Raw genomic sequence first — 18,287 nt, forward strand, 5'->3', positions numbered from 1 at the left:
CGAGAATGTATCATTTTACAGCGCGAGCAAGAAACAAATTATCGCCAAGCTGCGGAAACCGGAATTTTTGACATTTTCGCGCTCTCCGCGGAACGCAAAAATGTCAAATTATCGCAATTTCCGCGAACGGAACGAAATTTTTGCCCAGGCCTAATCTCAGTCCCCGCCATCTTGTAGATGGGGTTACCCCTCCAATCAGGAAGAGGCTTATGCCCCCTCCCAGTGGAGGGTGGCATATTAGGGGTGTAGACACCCCAGGGCAGGGACCCATTTGTCCCAAACTGCACACCCCTGTAACACCCCTAAATATAGTATTTAGGGCCTCCACTGAACCTTGCCTCTTCAGATTCAACATGACAAGATGAAGAAGGGCTAAAGAGCCATGCTGCGGAAGAGGAGGATGACAATAACTGCTTTGGCCCCAGCCCTAGCTGCCTGTCTCCTGCTCTCAACCCTTGCAAGCTTATCCTAGTGTGTCCTGCAGCCAGCAGCCTCCAAGAAGGGCAGAGGCCTGCCCTACCTTCCTAGAGAACTCCTATCTCCTGTGGACAATGGGTTTGTCCAACACCAACGCCAGTCAGGACTCCAGATCAGTCTGGATCCACAAGTCCTCACCACTCGACACCCGATGCCCACGGGACGAGTTTGAGAGGCCCAACACCCCAGTGATTTCCCCCCAGCAATCCTGACCTGTGATCCAGCATTGGACAACCTCCACCAACCTTCACCTCAATGCCTGCAGCCTCGCTCCGTAGGGTCCCCCCAACTGTGACTGGAACCGGTGATCACCCTTGCATCCGCAGCTCCTGTGACCTGAGGTATCCGAACGACGGTGTCCTGGTGTCCAGCAGCTCTTCAACTTCATCCTCCAGTATCTGGTTCCCTTTGTCCAGTCTTCTGCCTCCAGCCTGCAGTCCTTTTTCGCCACCGACATCCTCCATTGAAAATCACTGGGCTCCTGACACCTACTAAGCACCCTGTGTAGGAAGTTGGCTCTGTATATACTATACCAAAGTGAGGTATAGTGTGCACAGAGTCCAGTGGAACCCAAAATGTAGGCAGAGGTAAAGTAGAAAGCACCTCACTCTCTATTTGTGGTAGTGTGGTCAAGCAGTAAGGCTTTATCAGAGGACAGTGTTAAGCATTTGTTGTACACACTCAGTCAGCGAATGAATCCACACACTCAAAGACTGAACTTCAGACCAGTTGTTTTTTTATAAAAATATTATTTTAGTTTTTTTATTTTCTAGAACCAAGCAAGCCTGGCACAGGTAAGCAATAAATAGTTCACAGTAATAATGCAGTTGTAATACAGTTGTCATACAGTTTTGATTGTAATTGTATATGCACTTGGTTTTGATTTACAATACTTGTTACTGAAAAAATCAAAGCTTTGGAAATACAGTACCTATACTTTGAACGGGCTTTTTAGTAAAATGACCAGTACATTACTTTCAGACTATTTTTCTTACACAGGTTAGTATACCTGGATACTACACTGGGACATTTCCTTTAAACAGGTAAGTAAAAGTATTTTTGTTATTTAGTACAGTTGTAAAAGGATTTCTTAGATTTTCCAACTCCACACTTAGAAACTTTTCACAGAAAAACAATCAATGTTATCCTATGGAGGAAAATAGTGTCATCGGTGTAAAGGTAAGTACTTTGTTGCGGAAGTTGGTATTCTGGGGTTAGACTCAGGGTCCCCCAGGGTCAAGGATGCACTCTTGTTACACCCTCAGCGGCACTAGGGCAGCCAGGTGCAGACTGCTGAGGCCTGATGTTCTCCTATGGGGGGTAGAGGGCCTCCGGTTGGTGGCTGCTGACGAGCAGGCCGCTGGGTTGTGGAAGCAAAGCTCCAGGACTTGACCTCAGGGCAAATTGGGGTTTAGGCAAACACAAAATATGCACCCTCAGCGGCACTGCGGTGGCCGGGTGCAGAGTGCTGTTTTGGCGTCGGAAGCCCTATAGCTTTCAATGGGGAGTCTACGGTTTGCAAAAGCACTGCGGGCTCGGAGACAAAGGTCTTCTAGGTGCAACCACCACTTGGAGAGGTAAGTTGGGATGTTGGGGGTTGGTTAGGCACTGTCGGTTGAGCCACCCAAGACCATGGGGCGTCGGGTGCAGGTGTGCCTTTTGGTGTCGGTTCTTCTTACCAGCTCTTGGTCGCGGATGAGGAGACCTTCTGGTTTGAGGCTGCAGGTGTTGGCTGGAGGCTTGAGGCAGGTCAGGAGTTGACGGTTCTCGGGTCCGGATTGCTGGGGAGACCTCCTCTTGGTGTTGGACCACTCAAACTCGGGCTATGGGCATCGGGTGAAGAGTGGTGCAAACTCGCGGATCCTTGCGGAGCTGGAGTCTGTTGTTGAACAAATCCAGTGTTCACGGGAGACAGAGTTTTTGGGATTGAAGGCAGGCAGGTCCTCCTGGTTTCCTGAGGTTGCTGGCTGCAGTACACACCGGGATTTTGCTGGAGCAGGTTCGAGGTGGGGACAGGCCGGTTGGGCTGGGGCCAAATCAGTGGGTGTCTGCCTCTTGTGAACTTCAGCATGGGTGTTCAGTCCTTCTTCTTCTTTTCTTCTTGTAGTTTCTTGTCTGAGGAAGCAAGGTTCAGTGGTGCCCCTAAATGCTAGATTATGGGGCATTACAGGTAGGTAAAAAGGTTGGGACCAATGGGTCCCTTCCGTGGAGTGGGTACACCCCCTATTATGCCACCCTCCAGTGGGAAGGGGAAATAAGCCTTTCCTGGTTGGCTGAGTCCCTCAATCTGCAAGATGGCGGGGACTGAGAGTTGTGCTTCACCTCACCTCCCCCACCTGAGGTGTGGAGTTGGCAGAGGTGGGCACACCTCTCTTCCTCACTTGTTTTTCCCGCCGGTTCTCCCACCTAAAGTGGGGGTCAGGACCAGTGGGGACCAGGTGCTGAAAGCAGCAAGTGGCCTGGGGAAGCTCACAAAGGTGGAAAGCCTTTGAAGATTCCCCTTCGTAAACCCTGTCTCTCCTGGGGGAGGAGGCTTAGCACCTCATCCCAGGATGTGCATTGTTTCAGGCCCCCGAGAGCAGCAGGTCCAGAAACATATCTGGTGGTAGCAGCTAAAAGCAGCCACTCAGCCTGGACCGTAGTGGTAGGATATTTTTCAGGGGCATCTCTAAGATGCCCTCTGTGTGCATTTTTCTTTAAATCCCACACTAGCATCAGTGTGGGTCTAATGTGCTGAGAAGTTTGATACCAACTTCTCAGTTTTCAGTGTAGCCATGATGGTGCTGTGAAGTTTATAATGACAAGCTTCCAACACTATGTACTCTTTATGGCAGCACTGCACTTACAATGTCTAAGAATGTACTTAGACACTGTAGGGGTACAGGGCCCATGCACCTGTACCCTCACCACTGGTATAGTCTACCCAGCTAGCGGGGTGACTCATCTATGACAGGGCAGTGGGTTGTAGGCATGGCACACAAGGGTGGGTGCCATGTCAACTCTTCACTTTGTTCTGCACCAAGACAAGCAGCCTGCAAAGGCAGTGTGTGAGTGTAGAGGTACAGGGCCTCTAAGGGTGGCACAATAAGTGCTACAGCCCTTAGAGGTCTTCCCTGGTCACAGTGCCCTGGGTACCTTTGGTACCATTTACCAGGGGCTGACCTGTGGCTAGAGATGTCAAATGAGTTTGGGTACAGTTTTGGGTAAAGAAGACAGTCCTTGGGATCCTGATTGACAGGGATCCAGGGCACATCAAGTCAAAGTACATCAGTAGTCTGGCAAAAAGTGGGCGGGGGGGTTACTGCAACAGAAACCCAGCTTCTAAAACCCTGCACCCGGCTGCCCCTGACTCGGGTGGTGTGAACTTGGTGCTGACCTGTGACCCCCTTTGCCCTGACCTTTACCCTAAGAGCTTGGTTCCTGAGACCAAGTGGCCTGCCCATGAGCAGTCCCCAATAAAGGTGCCCCCCCAGCCCAATTGGCTAAAATTGGCCCGCTGCACTCTACACCCAGCAGCCCTAGTGCTGCTGGTGGTGCCTCTTGAGTGCCAACCCGAACCTTAGGAAACCTCGGTTCTACCCACCAAAAGACCAAGTACAAAGCCATTTTACTCACCTGTAACTTAACATTTCATTTTTCCAATAGGACTGAATGGTGCATTCTCTCTGCAAATTCTTCTAAGTGTTGAACTGCCTTGTACTGCACAAACAGTACCCTATTGCTTGCACATGAGTTAAACTACTTACAAATGTCCTGTGTTGTGTAAATTGCGCTAGGGGTGTGTTTCATACCAACCTAGACCAGTAATCTGAAAGTAATCAAAAAGTGATTACAAGTCTTTTTGAACAGTTTACAAAGTGTTTCTTCCATTGAAAAAGTAATCTTATTGTTCTTACGAACCCAGTATTCTCTCTATTGCTAGAAGTAACATTGTATGAGAAGTATTACTTACCTGCTACTGAGTCTACCTGGGTTCTAGAAATAAAATAATAAAATAATAAATTTGTATACAAACAGTTGGTCTGGATTCAGTCCTTGAGTGTGTAAACTACTTTCTTGCCTGAGTGAGTACAAAATATGCTTGACACTACCCTCCCAATAAGCCTGACTGCTCAACCACACTATCACAAAAGAGAACGAAGTATTATCTACTTTAGCCTCTGGGGATCCACTTGACTCTGTACATACTATACCTTACTTTGGTATAGTATATACAGAGCCAGCTTCCTACATTGGTGGATCAGCATTGGGGTATACGGTATTGCATTTGTTGGACCACTTGGTCAACACCTGATCCCACGACTACAATCCAAAAATTGCCTTTAGTTCAACTAATTTTGATGAATTTACAATTTTTCCAAATCTTTAAATGTCTTGCTAGGGCCTTGGTTAAGTCCCTCCTCGCATTCCAAAAATGAAAAACCCACTATAGTTAGGGGAAAAAGCATTCACGTTTTTGACCTCTGGTAAAAATATACCCACTGTTAGCAAAATGACTGATGCACAGAATGTGGTTGAGGTGCTCGACCGCACCCCCTTATTCCATCTAGATATGAGAACGCTAGGGTCTCTGTGCAAACTTAAAAATATTCCTGTGGGATCTCATCCCTCCAAGGCCAAGCTCATGGAGTTCTTGGCAGAGTATTCTATGGACCACCCTTCAGAGAGGGAAGATCCCACCTCAGAGAGAGATGTAACCAGGAATGACAAGTGTCTTATCCAACCCCCTTAATAGAACAGGGCTCCTGAGCCCCTGACTTCAAGGATAGTACTCAAAGCACCAAGAACCCACAACGGTGGGTCAGGTCCTAGTGAGATCACTGAGGACAGCCTCAGTGAAGAGGACAGCCTTCTAGCAAGGTTGACCAAAAGTTGATTTCTAGAGTCCAGACTCCTGGCTCTAGAAAAAGAAAGATTAGAGATGGGCTTACCCACCATCAATGGTGGCAGCAATGTCAAATCTAGGGAGAAGGAAAGTTCTTATGACCCTATAATCCCAAAAGAGATTGCCTCCAAATATAAGGAAGATGATGACATCACCAAATGGTTCACAGCCTATTGGTCACACTGGGCGGGCTTACTTTGGGATCTATATTCTGGTAACTGTAGAGACAGACAACTGACCCTCACTGGGACAGATGCTGAGTCTTCTGACCTCATGAAGGGCACCATGGTTGAAGGCTTTGGACTCACAACTGAGGAGTATAGAATTAGATTCGGGGCGATCACAATACCCCAAGCCAATTCTGGGTTGACTTCATGGACTACTCTGTCAAGACACTAGATGGTTGGTTGACAGGAAGTGATGTGCATAACTATGTCGGGCTTTACAATCTCCTGATGAAAGAAAATGTAGTAAGTACTTGCACTAATGAAAACTTGCACCAGTATTTGGGAGACCTAGATATAATTTCTCCCCAAGAATTGGAAAAGAAGGCAGACCATTGGGTCAAGACAGGGGTGACTAAAACTTCCACTGGGGGTGACCAAAAGAAAGGGGTTAAAAAACCTCCCCAGGGGAAAGGGGGTGATCCCCCAAAGAAAAAAACAAGAGTCTTCTAAGGGCCCCCACAAACCTGGAGGGTGAGTCCCAGAAGTCTTCCCAGTCCACTAATGGATATAAGGTTAAAAATGTTAATCCCCTAAAGGCCTTGTGTCGAAACTGTAAGAAGGTTGGGCATCCTAATGGAGATGCTGCCTGTCCCAACAAGAATGTTCCTAGTCCTCCTTCAGTTAGCACTGGTGTGGTAGATCTCCAAATGGGATCAACAGTGTGCCCAGAGTAAATCAAGGTTCACACTGAGACTGTTCTAGTTTCTGAAGGGGAGGGTGGGTTAGCCACTTTGATGGCTGGCCCCGTAACTTGAAAAAGTACTTACAATACCCCTTAGTGAGTGGGACCAGGATAGAAGCCCTGAGGGATACGGGTGCCAGTGACACTATGGTCTCCCCAGATCAATACCTGACTGAAAAAAACAATCCAGTCACCAACACTGACAATGTCGCTACTAACCATGCCATGGCTATGATGACATTAGCCTGATGGGAGGCTAATGGCATGAAAAAGGTAGTGGTCGCTCCAAAACCCACAGCTGACTGTCTGCTTGGGAATGACCTGGAAACCTCACCATGGGCTGAGGTGGAAAGAAAGACACATGTAGGCATGGTGCAAATCCCGGAGATAATGTGTGAAGACAAGAGCACAAACTCAAGCACAGGGCGCCCAAGGAGAGTTGGGGCCTGTAAGGATGGCCTAACCTCCCAAGAGGAAGATGAAGAAGACTGGGGTACCAGCTTCTACACAGCAACAATCTCAGGACCCCTCTCCTCAGGGAGAGGATTTCTCAGCCCAAGAGAGAACTGAGCCCATGGAACTTGGACGTTACCAGGTTGAGCTCCTGGGCCAAGGGGGACCCTCTAGGGAACAGCTGTGTCTTTGGCAGCAAGTCTGTCCCACTCTTGAGAGATTGCGACAGCAAGCTGCTGGCCAGGAATTGGGAGATTTCAGTGGCTCCCACAGGGTCAATTGGGAGGAAGGACACCTGTACACTGAGGCCAGTGACCCCAAACCTTGTGCCACCAGGAGAGTGGTAGTGCCTCAACTGTATATGGAGTTCTTAGTCACTTTGGCCCATGACATCCCCCCAGCTGGGCATCTGGGCCAGACCAAAACTTGGGAAAAGCTTGTCAACCATTTCTACCAGCCCCAGATGTCCCAGAAAGCAAAAGAGTTTGTCAGCTTCTGTGTCACCTGTCAAGCCAGAGGCAAAACAAGTAGACACCCAAACGCTCCCTTAATTCTACTACCAGTGGTTGGGGTTCCCATTGAAACTTGAACCACCCACAGCCTCTGAAACAAATTCATACTGGTAGTAGTGGATCATGCTACCAGGTATCCTGAAGCAATTCCCCTTAGGACTACTACAGCTCCTGCAGTAGGCAAGGCCTTCATTGGTGTCTTCACCAGGGTGGGGTTACCTAAGGAGGTGGTGTTAGACAGACCTTAATTTCTACATACCTGAAGCACATGTGAGATGAGTGTGCGTGAACTACTAATTCACTATACCTTACCCCCCCACAAACCAATGGTATTGTTGATAGGAAAGATATTTCATGGGGATGATCATGAGGCTCCCTGAAAAACTCAAAAGGAGAGAGGATGTCCTCTTGCTATGCCTGTTCTTCGTTTGCAGGGAAGTGCCTCAGAAAGGAGTAGTGTTTTCTCCCGTTGAATGTCTGTTTGGCCATCCTGTGAGGGGACCACTTGCACTTGTAAAAGAAGGTTGGGAGAGGCCTCTCCATGAACTTAAACAAGATGTGGTGAACTATGTGCTAGACCTTCACTCAAGAATGGCAGTGTACATGAAAAAGGCATCCAAAAATCTTGAGGCCAGCTGCCCCAGAAGCTGTGGTATGACCAAAATGCTGCACTGGAGAAGTTCCAACCAGGGCAACAAGTGTGGGCTTTGGAGCCTGTGGCGCCAAGGGCCCTCTAGGACAAATGTAGTGGCCTTTACACTGTTGTAGAGAGAGAAATTGAGGTCACCTACTTGGAGGACCTGGGCACTAGCAGGTACCCCAAAAGGCTGATCCATGTGAACCGCCTGAAACTTTATTGTGACAGGGCTGATGTGTCCATGTTGTTGGTCACTTATGAGGATCAGGAGAAAGAGAGTGAACCTCTCCCTGACCTCCTCTCCTGCAGCCCACAAGACCTTAGTTGATGGAGGTATCTATTCAGAAACCCTCACTGATCAATGGCAGGCTAATTGCAGGCATGTCCTGCAGCAGTAAGCCGGGCTCTTCCCCTTGACCCCAGGCCAGACACACTGGTGTACCCATGATATGGACACTGGGAACAGGTTGCCTGTCAAAACCAAAATCTATCAACAAGTCAAGGCGCGCATCAAAGCTGAAGTTAGCATAATTCTGGAGTTAGGGGTAATTGAACCCTCTAAAAGTCCCTGGGCTAGCCTTGTGGTCTTAGTCCCCAAACCTCACCCCCAAGATGGGAAAAGAGAGATGAGGTTCTGTGTGGACTATAGAGAGCTCGATAATGTCACTAAGATAGATGCTCACCCCATACCCAGGGCTGCTGAATTGATAGATAAGCTAGGGGCAGCTCAATTTATCAGCACCTTTGACTTAACTGCAGGGTACTGGCAGATTGGCATGGCCTCAGGAGCCAAAGAAAAGACACCATTCTCCACATCTGATGGTCATCATCAGTTTACTGTGATGCCCTTTGGTTTAAAGAAGGCCCCTGCTACCTTCCAGAGGTGAATCAAGTCTTTGCTGGGTTGGAGACCTTTAGTGCAGCTTATCTTTTTTCATTTTATTAATTTTTTCACAAATATCAATATAATCTCATTTAAAGTAATTTAACACCCAAACTGCGAGAGCCAACGTCAACAACATATCTTAAAGAGATAGTGGCTATCAATCCATTATATATCAGCAGCATATCTTGATGATATTGCAACCTTTAGTTTCTTCTGGCAGGATCACCTGGCCCACCTGAGGAAGGCATTACAGACCCGGCAGGCCTAACTATCAAGGCATCCAAGTGCCAGATAGAGCAGGGAACTGTTGTATACTTGGGCCACCTTCTAGGTGTAGGCCAAGTGCAACCTTTACAGCACAAGATCCAGACTATTCTAGACTAGGAGGCTCCAACAACCCAGACACAAGTCAGGACATTCTTTAGCTTGACTGGGTATTACAGGAGGTTTGTGAAGGGATATAGGTCCATTGTGACCCCACTCACTGAACTTACCTCCAATAAGATGCCCTAGAATGTGAACTGGACAGTTGGCTATCAACATGCTTTTGACACCCTGAAAGAGGCAAAGAGCCCAGCTCCCTTTCTATAGGCTCCAGACTACTCCAAGCAGTTCATTACACAGACTGATGCCTCTGAGCCAGGGATAGGAGTGGTTCTTTACCACCCCAATGATGATGGTCAGGGCCAGCTGTTGCTTTTGTAAGCAGTAGGCTACTCCCCAGGGAACAACGTTGGAGTGCCATTGAGAGGGAGGACTTTGTAGTGGTCTGGCCCCTGAAGAAGCTGAAACCCTACCTGTATGGGACTGTCTTGCTAATCAAAATGCACCACAGACCCCTCAGATGGCGAATGCACATGAAAGGTGAAAATCCCAAACTGTTGAAGGGGTCCATCTCCCTACAGGCAATGGACTTTACAGTGGAACACAGTCTCTTGAGAAAGGTTAGTCTCATCCCCTTTCATTTGGGGGGGTTGTGTAGGAAAGTGCCCCTTTTTGCATGGTTACTCCCTAACATTTTGCCAGATACCTAATGCCAACTTGACTGGATGTGTGCTGGGATCCTGATAATCAGGCCCCAGAGCCTGTGTTCTTTCCCAAAACTGTACCATGGTTACACACAATTGGCACACTTCTAGGCCACCTATAAATTCTTTGTGAAAGGCACCCAAGGCCATGTGAACAGAGAGGGCCTCTGGGCACTGCAGCATGTATTATGCCACCCTCAGAGACCCTTCTTCTGAACACCTTACCCTGCCAATGCAGACTGGGTGTTTTGGTGCAGACCAAAGTAAAGAGTCGACATGGCACACATCCCTGTGTACCATGCCCATCAACACTGCCTGTGGTATGGGTAAGTCACCCCTCTATCAGTCCTTACAGCCCTAAAGGCAGGGTGCTCTATATCCAGATGACGGCATAGCTGCAAGAGCAATATGCCCCTACAGTGTCTGTACTATTCACAAACATTGTAAGTGCAGTGAAGTCTGGGAAGTTTGGTATCAAACTTCCCAGCACTGGTGCCATTGTTGGATTTAATGAAGAATGCACACAGAGGGCATCTTAGGGAATCTCCCTGAACAACTACCAACTCTGGTGTGGTTTCTAATTGACTCCCAGCCATCTGCCACCATGAGACAGGTTTCTGGACCCCAGGTAGAGAGCCCTCCTCTCTCTGAGTCCGGGAACAGAGCACATCCTGGACAGAGGTGTCATGCCACCTTCCCCACGATGTGCAGGTTCCTCAAAGAGGGAGCTTCAAATGCCTTCTGCCTTTGTTAGCTGCTCCCAGACTTTTGCTGCTATCAGCAACTGACTCCCATGGGTTCTGACCTCTACTTTGGGCAAGAGAACCAGTGGGAAAACAGCAGCAGCCAGTGCAGGTAAGCATCAAGCTTTGTTGACAGACAACTGAATAGGGCAAATTAAATAAATAAATAACACCTATTCTGTTGTCTGTCAACATTCCTCCAGCAGCGCCCTGCCTCTCCCCATCGCCTCACCATGCTTACCGGCACTGGCCACTGCTGCAGGAAATCCTAGCCCGTAAGGGAGGTGTACCCACCTTTGCCAACCCGACCCCTTAGATGAGGAGGTGAGGTGGAGCACAGATGTCAGTCCCCGCCAACTTGTAAATGGGGTGACCCATCCAGTCAGAAAAAGGCTCTGAGGGAAGGTGGCATACTAGGGTGTGTAGACACCCCAAGGGAGGACCCATTGGTCCCATCCTGCACAGTTCTGTAACACCCATAAATCTAGTATTTAGGGGCACCCCTAAACATTGCCTCTTCAGATTTCATGTGACAGGAGGAAGAAGGACCGAAGAGCCGTTCTGCAGAAGAGGAGGACAATGACAACTACTTTCAGGCCAGCCCTACTGGCCTGTCTCCTGTTCTGCCCCCTGCAAGCTGAACTCAGCATGTCCTGCAGCCTGCAGCCACCAAGAACCCCAGAGACCTGCTCTGCCTTCCAAAAGAACTCTTATCTCTTGTGGACAGCAGATTTGTTTAACACAAACCCAAGCCAGAACCCTAGATTCAGCTGGATCTACGAGTCCTCACCACTCTGCACCCTATGCCATAGCCCAAGTTTTATTGGCCTAACACCCCAGTGAGGTCCCCATAATCCTGACCTGTGATCCAGCGTTGGATGACCTCCACCGACCTTCACCTCGACGCCTGCAACCTCACTCCGAATGGTCCCCCCCAAAAGCAACCAGAACCACTGAGAAGAACCCGCCACGAATGAACACCCCTTCATCCACAGCTGCTGTGACCTGAGGTACCTGACTGAAGGTGTCCTGGTATCCCGCAACTCCTCAACTTCATCCTCCAGTCGCTAGTTCCCTTTGAACAGTCTTCTGGCTTCAGCCTGTAGTCATTTTTCATGACCAACATCCACCATTGAAATGCACTGGCTCCTGTCACCTACTAAGCATCCTGCACCAAGCCGTCCCTGCCTCTGGTGGTGTGGGCTTGGTGCTGACCTGGGACCCTGTTTGCCCTGACCTTTACCCTAAGAGCTTGTCTCCAACCAAGGTGCCCCCTAGCCTCTTTGGCTAACATTGGCCCCCTGCACTCTGCACCCAGCCGCCCTATTGCTGCTGGTGGTGGCCCTTGAGTGCCCACCTGAACCTTGGGAACCCTTGGTTCTACCCTCCAAAACACCAGTTCCAAAAACACTTTGAGCACCATTAGTATGGTGGGAGGAGAAAGTCCGCCCGCCATACCCTCGGGAAATGGGACCGCCCGCTGAGGGTGCGGCGATCCCGCACTTCCGATTAGCATGCGCCCGCCACACTGGTGGGTGCATTGCGCATCTGCAACATTGCAGCAGGCGGTGCAGAGAGCACCACCCGCCGCAATGCCACAGAGGCCGCCTGTGCCTTTCAATGCACAACGTGACAGGCACCACGCGGTGCCTGCCACGTTGTACATTGAAATGCAGGGGGGTACCATAGGTACCCCCCATGTGCACTCCCCACCCCCCCAGAATCCCTGGGGGCCTGCTACGGGCCCCCAATGTCAAACACCGCCTGCCTTCATAGTAATATGGATGGCGGAGTCTACCAGACACCGCCACTATATAAACTGCGGATTGCCTACCAGCAGAAAACCGGTGGACGGTCTTCCCGGGGGGAAATTGAATGCGGGCGGAGGTTTTTAGCGGGCGGATCGCCACGGCCATATGGGCGGTGGCGATCCGCCCGCTATACTAATGGGCCTCCTAGTGTTTCCCATAGGACTGAATGGTGGGATTTCTCTGCTTATTCTTCTTAGTGTTGAACTGACTTGCACTGCACAAAAAGTAACCTATTGCTTGCACATGAGTTAACCTTCTTACAAATGTCTTGTGTTGTGTAAACTGTGTTGGGAGCGTATTTCATACCAATCTAAACAAGTAATCTGAAAGTATTCAAAAGGTAATTACAAACCTTTTTGAACAGTTTACCAAGTGTTTCTTCAATTGAAAAAGTAATCTGAATGTTCCTACTAATCCAGTATCCACTGTATTGCTAATAGTAACATTGTATGAGAAGTATCACTTACGTGCTACTGAGTCTACCTGGGTTTTAGAAATAAAATAAGAACTTTGTATACAAACAAGAAATTAACAAAATATTATGTTTTATACAATTGGTCTGGATTCAGTCTTTGAGTGTTTGAAATCATTTCTTGCATGAGTGTGTACAATAAATGCTTAACACTACCCTCCTGATAAGCCCGACTGCTCAACCACATTACCACAAAAGAGAGTAAAGTGTTATCTACTTTAGCCTCTGCTATACCTCTGGGGACCCACTGGACTCTGTACACACTATACCTTTCTTTGGTATATTATATACAGAGCCAGCTTCCTACAGTAACTGCCTGTACATATTACCTATTAGCTCTATTACTAAGTATTGAGGTATATAACTGTGTGTGCCAGGGACTCTGTTACTGCTGGGTATTTAATTGATTTATGGGCATGTGCCTAAATGTGTAGGTGCTTCTGTCTCTGTTTGACTGGGCAGGTCAGTGCCTCTATGTTTCTTTTTAATAGGTATGTGATTCACAGCATGGGTGGAAAGCTGTTTAAGATGCCAACTGAACCTGGCAGTCAAACTGCATACACAGCCTCTGCAGATGCAAGCAGGCCATATATTTAAAGGTCTACTGGTCTGGATCAGTGACTAGGTGTATCACTACTTCAGAATCCATCTAAATAAGTGTGTCTGTTCCTATGTGGCTGTGTCACTGGATAGGAAAGTAACTACGTGGCAATGTATTTCTGTCTATATAGGTGGCTGTATATACTCCATACTGCCACTATTATAAATGTGTTTGCATTTGCCTCTGTAACTGCTGCATAAGTGTTGTATGGTTATGTCACTGAATATTTACATGCCTGTCTCTCTCTTACAGGCATGGTGAGTAAATCTGCTTTTGTAAGTATATATGTAACATGCAGTATGGGTGAAAGACTTTGGGCCCGATTCACAGAACTAACTTAAGACAAAATCCTAAACTCACTACCATTTTGGTATTCACTAAATTGAGAATAATCCTAATTTTAAGACTTTCGGTATTCACAGAAGGCATTTAGGAGTCCTAAAGTTAGGAGTCCTATCTATACTACTACTAAACTGAGAAAAATCCTAATTTTAAGACTTTCGGTATTCACAGAAGGCATTTAGGAGTCCTAAAGTTAGGACTCCTAACTTCTGCGAATACCGAAATGAGTAAGTGCCTTCTGTGAATACCAAAATGAGTAAGTGCCTTCTGTGAATACCAAAATGGTAGTAAGTTTAGGATTTTGTCTTAAGTTAGTTCTGTGAATCGGACCCTTTATATTTAACTGTACCTAGGTGTCTCAAACTAAACATGTGAGTCAGTGAGACTTTAAAGTGCATGTCTAACCCTCTAAATGTAAATATAAAAACTAAGCATAATAATAGCATACCACTCTCATACAAAGTAAACATTACAGGCAATCTTTTCAACTTTGCTCTCAGTGATACTGTCAAAGGTAGGAAATCAAAGCATTCCTTTCAAATGTTATATTTTTTAACCCACTTTTAAATGGTCAGTGTTTCTTAACCCTTTCTTGCACTCCAACAAAGAAGGCCAATATATTAGACTTTTTGGGTATGTTCCCGAATTTGTCGTAACCCTCAGCGCTGCCCCCGCGTGTAACTGTGAGACGAATTTGTGAATAATTTTGGGAGTCCTAAAACATATTTAGCGTTGTACTCTTCATACTTTCCAACTACCCTAATGTTTGCTACATACTTGCCAGTAAGAAAAAAAAGAAACCCTCCTTAATAAATAATGAGTGTAAACTACTATAATTTTAAGAAACAGACTATGAGCTGTTTAATGCTCTTCTCCCCACGCTCTCTTAGCACAGTTTACCATAGCAACCCCCTTTGAAACAGCCTCATGAACCAGTAGGTCACAAGATCACAACACATTCTAGAAGCAGCATATTACTTTCCAACTTAACTGTGGCAGTTGTGGTTGACTGTTTGCAATTAAAAGCATATCCAAGATTGCATTAAATTATTTTATTTTTGCCTGAGCCAACAGATCTACTTACTTTTTCTTAAAAACTATGACATATATTTAGCTACCTGCATATTTGCACCTTCAAATCAACTATGTCCTTTTTTTAAACAGGTCCTGTCCTCCATTTTAACTGACTTTCAATTTGAAAACTATCTCATTCTGCTCCAGCCTTCTCCTCTGTGCTACTACTCCTTGCCTTTAAAATGGTCACAGTGTGGATTGCGGGTTACAGCTTTCTGTTTTGGGCTACAGAGTGTGATAGAAAGAGTGGCATTGACAGGGACTTGAGTTTGCCTAATGTGGACATTATGTGGATTGGCCAGAAAGGGTTGTAAGTGGCATCAATTGCTGCCTTTGGTAGAAAGCATTGTGGATTGCCAACACCCTGACTTTATGACTATGCACTGTGGAGGCAATGACCTAGGCACACTTACTGGGATTAGGACTGGAAACCGTCATGAATTATAAATTTGCTCAACTAATGGTACTTTCCCCTCAGACTGCCTTGGTATTCTCCAACATATTCCAAAGGCAGAAATGGAATTGGTAAAACAAGTTCTGTCCACAGATAGACAAAGTCAGGAAGCATGTCAATAAAACTGTTTCTGCATTCCTCAGAGATCATAGCATGGGCTCTATCTACAACAACAAATGTGCTGTAGCATGGAGAGTATAAATAGAAGTGATGGAGTTCACTTCACAGAGAAAGGCAGCAGTGTGCTCCTCAACAACCTCAAAACAACATCCTATTTTATGTGTAGTCATCATTTACCCACAACAAACACAAAGGCTCTTCTCTGAGCCTCCCTATTTACCAAACACTGGTTAATTTTCTTTTTAAATCTCTTTTATTGTTTTTGTTTAAATTTGTGTTTATGTTGTGAATATGTAAAACAAAAGCAGACATTCAATAGTCACCAGCATATTTAAAATTCACAGTTATATAACTGTGCATCTGACTGGGTGCGTTAGTGTGTAAATGGGCCTTGTGAGTCGGCGTACGAGTGTCTGAGATGGTCTGTGAGTGGGTGTAAGAGTATCTGAGTGAATCTGTGAGTAGGTACATACGTGTCTGAGTGGGTCTGTGAGTGGGTGCATGAGTCTCTCATTGGGTCTGCCACTGGGTGCATGACTCTCTGAGAAGATCTGCCAGTGGTTACATAAGTTTCTGTGTGGGACTGTGAGTGGATGCATGGCTCTCTCAGTGGGTCTGTGCGAAGGTGTGTGAGTGTCTGTGTGTATTTGTGAGTGTTTTTGTGGGTCTGTGAGTGAGTCTGTGAGTGTCTGAGTGGGTCTGTGACTGGGTGCATGACTTTCTGAGTAGATCTGTCAGTGGATATGTAAGTGTCTGTGTGGGTCTGTGAGTGGGTGCATAAGTCTGTGATGGGTCTATAAGTGGGTGTGTGAGTATCTCAGTGGGAACATGAGCCTCTGAGTGAGTCTATGAGTGAGTGCATGAATGTCTGAGTGGGTCTGTCAGTGGGTGCGTGAGTCTCAGTTTGGGTCTGTAAGTGAGTGCATGAGTCTCTGAGTGGGTCTGTGAGTGGGAATGTATGAGTAGGTGTGTGGGTGCGTGGGTGAGTCTCTGACTGAATTTGTGAACAGGTGCATGAGTCTCTGAGTAGATCTGTGAGTGTCTGAGTGGATGCATGAGCCTTTGGCTGGGTATGTGAGTGAGTGTGAGAGTGTCTGAGTGGGTCTGTGAATGGGTTTGTTAGTGTCTGTGTAGGTCTCTAAGTGGGTATGTGAGTCTCCGAGTGGGTCTGTGATTGGGAGCATGAGTCTCTGTGTAGGTCTGTGAGTAGGTGCATGAGTCTCTGTGTGGGTCTGTGAGTATGTGTGTGAGTCTCTGAGTGGGTACGTGAGTCTCTGAGGGGGTCTATGAATAGTGCATGAGTGTCTGAAATGGGTCTGAGGGTTGGTGCATGAGTCTCTGAGTGGGCTATGAATGGTTATGTGAGTGTCTGTGTGGGACTGTGAGTGGGTGTGTGAGTCTGAGTTGGTCTGTGAGTGAGTGCGTGAGTCTGTGTGGGTCTGTGAGTGGATGCATGAGTCTCTGAGTAGGTCTATGAGTGGGAGTAGGAGTGGCTGAGTACGTGTTTGAGTGGGTATAAATGTAGTTTTTTTATTTTTGCAATGATATTCACAAATTTGTCATGACGGTACATGTACTTTGTTTTTGTGAATTTTGCTTATGGCGAAAATAAGCCATATTTCAATGTATTTTGCACATACGGGGCTCTGAAATACCCCTATATGGCAGCTATGGGGTCAGGGTTCCTCTACCATGACACCTTAAACCACTTTTCATCTTTAGTTTCAGCCCCAGGGACCATGTTCTGGTACTTATGTTTAAATGTGTTTATTAGCATTTTCAGTATAAAAAAACAAGAGGCACAGGCAAAAAAGTGCAAGATAGCATACAATAGGCATAAGTTTGTATGTCAAGGAAAGCATATTGCACACCATGAAAACTGTGTGAGTTAAACACTGTAAGAGCGAATAATGCACTGCATTGTAAGAAAGTCAACCTTTTGCTAGAAACCAATACCTTGAACACCTCTCCCCTCCCTGTCCGATATTCCAAAATCTTGACTGTCCAGTCCTTGTCCCATACCAGTGGCATCACCCTTTAGGCAGTGGATGATGGTTGCCGTTCTGTCCCCAGGTCTGAAAGCCACAACACTCTCAGATATTTGGGCTGAGTGACTTTGTTGAATTCTGCTAAGAGCAGTTTTAGAAATGGGCCCTGTTGGACCGGGCCTCGTGGCGTGGTCCTTACCCCTTTGGATTGTGCCCGTTCCACGCCCTGACCTTCACGGGCCACCCTTCCGAGCGGCACAGAGACCCCTCACCCCGAGCCGCACGCGGTCGCCTACCCCTCGGGGCTCCGCCATCTTTGTGGCCTCCACGTGACTCGGGGCACCAGCCTCCGTGACCCAGCTCAACCCGGCCTCGGCCCCAGTGAAGCCCCGACATCGAGGCACCAAGAACTGGCCAGGGGGTACCACATGAACACTTCACCGCCCCCGGCGGAGGACAGTATCGATGGGACCCCCAACCGTCCTCCCACACCTAGGGGTGATCGACCTACAACTCTCTTGGGCCTGGCACCTCTCCTGCTGGGCATCTGGCCGCTCCCAACTCGGCCTCTCCGCCCCCCCGGGCGCTAGGGTCCGGACATCAAAGGGCACCAGACCTATATCTGGGGCGACCCCGCAACCGACCACCAGTTGTATCCAGGAGTCGAGAGCCCTGCTGAGTGAATCGCGGCTGACCCTACGGAAGAACTCTTGCTTGAGGAACTACCACGAGCCCTGCAGACTACGTCGCAGCTCCATCTTGTTGAGACCTTGGAAACCCCCCGGAACATCAGGGCCCTGCTGACGCTGTCGCGGCCCAACCAAGCTGAAAACCTCCCTCGGAGCCCTGCTGACGTCGTCGCGGCTCGAGCTGTACAGAAACCATCCTGAGAGCC

The sequence above is a fragment of the Triturus cristatus genome, chromosome 2_1 (genome assembly GCF_964204655.1).
Source record: "Triturus cristatus chromosome 2_1, aTriCri1.1, whole genome shotgun sequence".
NCBI lineage: Eukaryota > Metazoa > Chordata > Amphibia > Caudata > Salamandridae > Triturus > Triturus cristatus.